Genomic DNA, 8654 nt, shown 5'->3' with positions numbered 1-8654 from the left:
ATAATTCCATCTTCTTCTGTATCTTTTAGGGTTCCTCTTAGTGTCTCTGGTTTAGAATTTCAAACATTGAATGAAATATGGGATATTTAGGTACTTCTGACATTCTACAGTTGCACTATTTCCTGGTCAGTAAACTTTAATTTTTCAATATTTGAGTTTGCTCCTGGTGGTCTTAACCAGATTGGCTAGGGCAAAAGTAGATTATTATTAATAACAATAATATGAAAGTCACCTCTGGTGGCTTCCAAGGTGGTATTTTAAGTGATTGGTACAGAAAGAGGGAGAGAAAGCGCATAAGAATTTATAATATGCTGACCTTGGGGCTCTTAGCTGGAGGCCACTGGGATCACTATTGAATTTGGTGTTTCATGGGAGGAAGACTCCCATGTGAAGGCACTAAGCACAATCCCGGTAAAATGTTTATAGGTGATCTGAGCTGGCAGACCTCACCAGATAGCTTTATAGACTTTTTTAGCAAATTTGGAGAAATTAGAGAATGCATGGTCATGAGAGATGCCACTACAAAATGCTTCAGAGGCCTCAGTCATGCCAGTTAATATATCCACCAAGTGTAGATAAAGTATTATGTCCACCCCACTATGAGTTAGATTCCAAGATGACTGACCCCAAACTTGCATTTCTTCCCAGAGTGCAATCCAAGATGATGACAACAACAAAGAAAGTATTTTTAGGCAGATTATCTGTGAACACAGTAGTGGAAGATGTAAAGCAAAATTTTGAGTAGTCTGGCAAGGTAGAAGATGCAATGCTTATGTTTGATAAATCCACCAACAGGCGCAGAGGGTTTGGCTTCATCACTTTGAAGAATGAATATGTTGTGAAGAAAGTTTGTGAGATTCATTTCTGTAAGATCCATAATAAAATGGTAAACCACAAGAAAAATCCACCCAAAGAAGCCCTGTTGTTCCCACCTGGGACAAGAGTCCAGGCAGGGAACTGCCTTACACCATGGATGTGTTGCTAGTCCTCCTGGGGTTGAAGGTCTACCCCAGCTTTATGGAAATTTACAGTGGAGGCTACCCTGGACTTGCTCCTGGCTTCAGCTATCAGTTCCCTGAATATTTGCTGATTTCACCAGACATATTTTTTTTTTATCAACTAGCTCTTAGGAGAGGCATAGCAAATTGGGTTTTACCACAATTTCTAGAGAAAGAATGCAGTCTGGGCCTGGGTTACCCCTGCTGTTGCTGAAACACTGTCCCTACTGCCTGTTTGAAAATTTCTTTTTCCTGTATTTAATTCTTAGAAAAGATATCATTCCTTCACTCTATTTTTAAAACTTTTTCTCTAGTCCCCTCCCATTTGCATCTGTCTTCATTTTTACCAACTCCACCCCCAGCTCCCCAAAATATAATGAGGCCAAGGGAACTTCTTACAAACTGAGACTCTTCAGAAGTCTCAGGATCCAGGAAGAAGATGCCATTCTTTAAAAAAATAATGACAAAACAGCTTGTCGGAACATTTCATGGGATGGGCTCTAAAGTGCTAGTGACCCAGAGGGTTGTGGCTAGTGACGTGGAACATCTGTGTTCTTTGGTAGACCATCGCAGAAGTGAGAACACACACAGACGCCTCCATGAAAACATGTGAGAACAACTGTAATAGGTTGTCTGAGTGTCTTTGTTGTTTGGGGCTAGTCTCTCAGTGACTGTCGCCATAATAAGCATCTGTCTGAGAAGAGACAGTAGGCTTACCCTGGCACTGCCATTTTTTGTGGATGCGGGCACCATTTTACACTAGGATTCTTCTCCCAGCTTCCTAGCCTTGCCTTCCCTGATGGCACCACTGGCTTAGGAAGAGAGGAGGCATTGAGGGACATATCTCATGGTTGGTACCCCTGATAGTCACCCCCAGAAAGATCTTTTCCCATGATCCTGACCCCTCCATGTCCCCCTTTGATACACAAGTATTCTCTTGGAGTAAGAGTGTACAGCTCGGTTGGACCCCAAAGAGTCACCTCTTTGTGCTCCTAGTTTGTGGGAAGGGATCATGTGATACCATTTGTTGCATCTGATGTAACCAAATCCCTACATTTAAATGTCTGTGTAATTGACAGTCATGTCCTTTGGCTCATGTCATTAAAGATGCTTGATGTAGGGCTGGGGATGTGGCTCAAGCAGTAGCGCGCTCACCTGGCATACGTGTGGCCTGGGTTTGATCCTCAGCACCACATACCAACAAAGATGTTGTGTCTGCTGAGAACTAAAAAATAAATATTAAAAATTCTCTCTCTCTCTCTCTCTCTCTCTCTCTCTCTCTCTCTCTCTCTCCTCTCTCACTCTCTCTAAAAAAAAAAAAATATGCTTGATGTAAAAATTGGTTAGTTAAGTTTAATTTTCCCACAGGCTTTTTCGTGAATATTTTTTGTTTGTATGGATCACTTCCATACTTCTTATTTTGGTTTGCTACAAATTGCTTTGCTTTGTCAACTTGTCCTCATGTGCTTCCTCACAAACATTCCAGCCATTGTGAATTGTCTTCATCTCTGTGTATAGTTCATCTGTGTTTATCCCTAATGGTGTTTTTTTTTTCCCTTATAAGCAACTGAGGCAGAAAAATAAATTGTATTGACCATGGGGAGGGGCTAGAATTCATAATATTATTAACTTAGGAAATGAAAAATATTTTCAAAATCACATGAAAAATGTGTTTTCACTAGTGAGTAAAACAATAATTATAATACGTGACAGGAAGTAAAAAAGGATATTAATTAGATATGTGGACATATGATTATCAATATTAAATATTATGTAATATTTAAGAATGTTGAAACATCTAAAAATTTTGACATATTTTCCTGAAAAGTATATGTGTTTATATCAATTGAAAGTATATAACACATATTATGAATATTATTTGTATATATATGTGTTTTCTACTTTTATATTATTTATTACATTTTAGAACTAAATGATAACAAATGAAGCTTCCTAAACTATGTCTTTATTAATAGTTTAATAAAACCTCCTGTTTTAATATGTTGACCTAACAAAACCTGGGCAATATATAAAAACCATTGCCTCAAAATTAGAAAAAAAGTAGAAGAAATTGTGGATCCTCCCTCCCCCATTTTTCTCTGTCATTTAAGTCACAAATTAATGGTTTTTATTTGTTCCTCATAAAACATGGTACATACCTGTTTCCATTTTACACTTCCAGTAAATTGAGATGATTACAACTAAAAATTTACAGGTCTTGATTTTATGTGATAAAATCAAAGCAGTATGCAGTACTCTGTGGTTCACGCTTGTGATCCCAGGCTTAGGTAGGAGGATCTGAAGTTCAGGGTTAGCCACAGCAACTTAAATAAAAAATAAAAAGGACTGGAGCTGTGGTAGCCCAGTGGTGATATGTTCCTGAGTTCAATTCTCAGGACCTAATATTTAAAATTTCAAAGAAAACATGATCAAAATGAAGATAAACACAGAGCTTATGCTGATAAATATAGGAGTTTTTATAGATTGTATTGAGGGCTAGGAAAACAGATACTGATTTGTATATCAATGAAAAAAAGTATGGCTCTGATGAAGCTAAGAGGAAAAGAAGCAACGATGAAGTGAGTTGAAAGATATTCAGAAAAAAATTGCAGAGCGAATGAACAGAGGAAAGAGCCTAGGACACTTAGATTTATCCCCACTTTGAAGCCATGAATTCCTAATGGACATGTAGAGACCCAGATTGATCTATTATATATGCTTTCTTGCAGCACCATAGGGGATTCTTGATACATTGTCCTAGTCAAGGAACTGTGCAGAATACTTAGGTAAATGCAGGTATGTACTTCTGGATAGTGACAACTTTAAAGCAGATCAAAAATTTAAATTTTCCAATGTACTTTATTTTTGTTATTTAGGTACTTTGAAATGTTTTATAAGAAAATAAAACATAAATGCATAAAAGCACAAAGAGAAGAGGTCTTCCATCCTGTTTGGGAATGAAAAATTAAATCTGTGGTCACTATTCATGGGCAAAACCAAACGCTGCATTGGAGAGAGTCTTTGTCCAGTGTTATCCTTTCTTAATGAAATCCTCTGGCTTTGATACAGATAGGGCTGGAGAAACATCAGAGTCTTGAGTGAAATGCAGAGATATCTATCTATTTATCCATCCATTCATCCATTTACTTAACTCAGGTGAACTCTGGTTGCTGCTTTGAGAATAGTCTTTCTTGGGGGAGGAAGGGTAAATAAGTGATGGCTTGTTTCTGAATGAAATTAATGATTCAGAAATGCATGTGTTTTTTTCAAAATTCTGAGTATTATTTTGGAAGTGGAGGCTATGATATTTTTTAATAGATTGGATAGGTCTTGTAAGACAAAGAGAAAGGTCCTGCAAGTCAAATATTTCCAAATAAGTATTACCAAATATGTCATTTTCCCTGTACATAGTCTCACTCTTTCTATTATACATTCAAGAAAGAAAAACATGACTTGAAAAATGAAAGTGATGATGTCATTTATGAATGAATATACAAATAATTAGTCCAAGACTTAGAAAATAAGTATCAACTGATGAGTAATTTAATTTCTAGAAGATATAAGAAATTGGATAAACTTTTGAACATTTAAAAGTTATTATTGCTTTATCAAAATGAAGAATAAAATATTGCCAATATTATCCTGCAGACATTACCACTCACTTTAAACACTTTAATTTATTGCTTACACTATTTAGACATTTAGGTCTAGATTACTATTCAAGTTTATGTTCAAATGTCTATATTCATATGCATATAAAGCATGTTAAAAAGTCTACCATATCATTTAAAATGTTCATAAACATTCTTTGGATTTCAATATTTTACTGAATGGAGATGTCTTAATTGACTTAATCTTGCTTTAAATGGATAATATTTATTTAATTACCAAAAACGATGTCAATTTCATCCTAGACATTAAAATTTTGTGTGCATTTATGATGACTTATTGTTAGTCCCTTGGTGCTAAAGAGATGAAATTGATGATATAAATATTTTCAAAGTGTTTTCCTTCTTACATATTTTACATATATGTATTTTCTCAGCAGGAATCAGTGAGCATGACACTAAACTCTATACTAGTTAATTATCTTTTTAAATTTTCTTTGCTAATTTAAATGAAGAAAATCGTCTTTTAATGTTTCAATTTACATGTCCTTAATTACTATTGCTGTTTAACATTTTTATTTGTGTTTTGTCCTTTCTATTTCCATAATGGTAAATTGTCTCTAAAAATCCTATACTTATATTATCTTAGAATGTTGTTACTTTTAATTTGAAAGTATCCCACCAATTATACTTTAGATTTTGTTTACATTTAACTTTTCCTTTTCTTTATTTTATTTCATTTTTTTTTTGGTACTCAGATTGAACTCAGGGATGTTCTACCACTGAACTACATCCCCAGACCTTTTTATTTTTCACAAGCTTCATAATTCCACCAGTGTTATGAAGAAAAGGAATAAATTACTGTAAGTGTATCTCACAAAGACAAGGTGCTAAACTGGTGAATAAGTAGCAGTGCCTCTGAAAAACTGATAACTGAGCAAAAATATAAAGAATAATTAAAAAATAATCAGATGTAATAGGAGGAATTAGTATTTCTAATCAGTGTACCATGTGACTAGAATGATAAGATTAAAAACTGGAGAAAAGGCCAGTGTGAGACTAGTGGTGCATATTTATTTGATTTTGGCAGGACATGCATCACCAAAGGCTTTGTTCTGTGATAAATGGAAGTGACCATCAGTTAAGAATGATCTCCTAAGATTTGCATTGTGAGCACATCATTTAATCTTTAATCTTTAGAGAAAGTTTAGAGCTGATGGAAAGATACCATTTTGTGTGATTGTCCAGGCAAGATTCATTGTTAACTTGGACTAATAATATTTATATTTTTTATGTAGTATTTTTAAGACATCAGGAATTTTATTCTGTAATCTTATATTCTATGATATTTTAGTATGGTGCTTTTTCTCAATATTTTCCCATTTAAATATTCTTAATCTGAATTATCAAATGTATCAATATGATTAAGTGTATCCTTACAGGTGAATTATTTTTTTTAAATTTTAAGAATGCCTTACAGATGGCGGGGTGCCGCCGAGAAGCGACCAGCAAGCAGGGAGAAATGTGGCTGCAGATTCTGTGGATTGCAATAATAAAAACGTGCGTGTTACTCAGTTCATCTCCCATACAGCGGGGAATTCGCATAGGCTTTCCAGGGGGAGGGATTATCAGGGCAATCCTGCATAAAGACTCGGGGAAAACTAGAGACACCTGACCTACAAACGGCAGGCCCAGAGTACAGTTTGAACTGCCAAGAGGCATCACTCAGAAGAAATCTGGTCTAGCAGGAGAAACCAGGACTAGCAGGAGAAACCAGGGGACTAGAGGCCAGGCTCTCACGACTGGATGGCTGGAGACCACACGCCTGCTGGCGACCGGGAGCTGAAACCAACCAGAGACAGTCCAGTCCCACCCCCCCATTCGGACACCCCTGCAAGGAGCCTAGGGCCCGCCATAGCAGAGAGGTGATATCACTGGAGCTCGGCCATCGGAATTCCTTCCCAGCAGAATCCACTTTAGCAGGCATAGTCTACCAACACAAAGGAGAGACAACAGAGATATACAAAACCAAAACAAATCTATAGAAGAGAGCAGAAACACAGCAATCAAATAGAGCTGTAAAGTAATGTGAACATCATGAAAAAACAAGGGAAAAAAGGAGTACAAACAATGCAGGACAACTTAATTCTACAGGAGGACCTAGAAACGTCAGAAACATGGATAGGGAAAGAACTCAAAGCATACCTAACTCAGATGGAAAGGAATATTAGAAAAGACATGAGACAGCAAGTCCAAGCAATAAAAGTATATTTTAAAAATGAATTAAACAAACAAATTCAAATGGCAAAGAATGAGCTTTACCAGGAGATAGAGATCTTAAAAAACAATCAACCAGTAATCCAAGAAATGCAGGAAATTATAAACCAAATTAAAAACTCAAACAAGAATATACAAATAGACTAGATCAAGTAGAAGTCAGAACATCAGACAATGAAGACAAAGTTTATCAACTTGAAAAGAATATATTCAACACAGAAAAGATGCTTAAATTCCATGAGCAATCTATTCAAGAGATATTGGATGTCATAAAAAAAAACAAATTTGAGAGTCATCGGGATAGAAGAAGGCATAGAGATTCAAACCAAAGGAATGGACAACATATTAAATAAAATAATTCTAGAAAACTTCCCAGAGATGAAAGATGGAATGGATTGCAAAATCCTAGAAGCCTACAGGACCCCAAACATTTAAAAATCATAATAGATCAACTCCAAGACATATAATTATGAAGATAGCCAACATACAGAACAAGGAGAGAATATTAAAAGCTACGAGAGAAAGGAGGCAGATTACATTCAGGGGTAAACCAATTAGGTTAACAACTGATTTTTCATCACAGACTTTGAAAGTGAGAAGATCCTGGAACAATGTATTTCAAATGCTGAAAAATAATGGATTCCAACCAAGAATACTGTATCCAGCAAAATTAAGCTTCAGATTTGACAATGAAATTAAAATCTTTCATGATAAACAAAAGCTAAAAGAATTTTCAGCCAGAAAACAAGCGCTGCAAAGCATTTTGAGCAAAATACTACAAGAAGAGGAATTGAAAAATAGTGCCCAAACCTAACAGTGGGAGGTATCTCAGCAAAGGGGGAGGAAAATAACCAAAAAGTAAAAACTAGCCAAACTAAAATAAATAAATAAACAAACATGACTGGAAGTACAAATCATATTTCAATTGTAACCTTAAATGTTAATGGCCTAAACTCACCAATCAAGAGACATAGGCTAGTAACCTGGATCAAAAAACAAATCCAACAATATGCTGCCTTCAGGAGACTCATATGATAGGAAAAGACATACACAGGCTGAAGGTAAAAGGTTGGAAAAAATCATACCACTCACATGGCCCTCAGAAGCAAGCAGGAGTGGCCATACTCAAATCGAATAAAATCAACTTCAAACCTAAGTAAATCAAAAGGGATAAAGAAGGACACTATATACTGTTAAAAGGAACCATCCACCAACAAGACATAACAATTATCAATTTTTATGCACCAAACAATGGAGCTGCAACGTTCATAAAACAAACTCTCCTCAAGTTCAAGAGTTAAATAGACCACAACACAATAATTATGGGTGATTTCAACACACCGCTCTCGCCATTAGACAGATCCTCTAGACAAAAACTGAATAAAGAAACTCTAGAACTCAACAGCACAATCAATAACCTAGACTTAACTGACATATATAGAATATATCAACCATCATCAAGTGGATACACGTTCTTCTCAGCAGCACATGGATCCTACTCAAAGATAGACCATATATTATGCCATAGGGCAGCTCTTAGTAAATATAAAGGCATGGAGAAAATACCATGTACCATATCTGATCATAATGGAATGAAACTGGAAATCAATGATAAAAGAAGGAAGGAAAAATCCTACATCACATGGAAAATGAACAATATGTTACTGGATGATCAATGGGTTACAGAAGACATAAAGGAGGAGATAAAAAAAATTCTTAGAGACAAATGAAAATACAGACACAACATACCAGAATCTATGGGACACAATGA

At 35.6% G+C, this 8654-nt stretch overlaps 1 pseudogene; it reads left to right on the top strand.

Moving 5' to 3' along the window:
• The first annotated feature begins 416 nt into the window (after window positions 1-416).
• LOC101972670 (RNA-binding protein Musashi homolog 2 pseudogene) lies at window positions 417-1212 on the top strand (annotated as a pseudogene).
• The last annotated feature ends 7442 nt before the right edge of the window (window positions 1213-8654 follow it).

The sequence above is a fragment of the Ictidomys tridecemlineatus genome, chromosome 6 (genome assembly GCF_052094955.1).
Source record: "Ictidomys tridecemlineatus isolate mIctTri1 chromosome 6, mIctTri1.hap1, whole genome shotgun sequence".
NCBI lineage: Eukaryota > Metazoa > Chordata > Mammalia > Rodentia > Sciuridae > Ictidomys > Ictidomys tridecemlineatus.
Note: the sequence above shows the minus strand (reverse complement) of the source record. Positions and strands in the feature narration are given on the sequence as shown.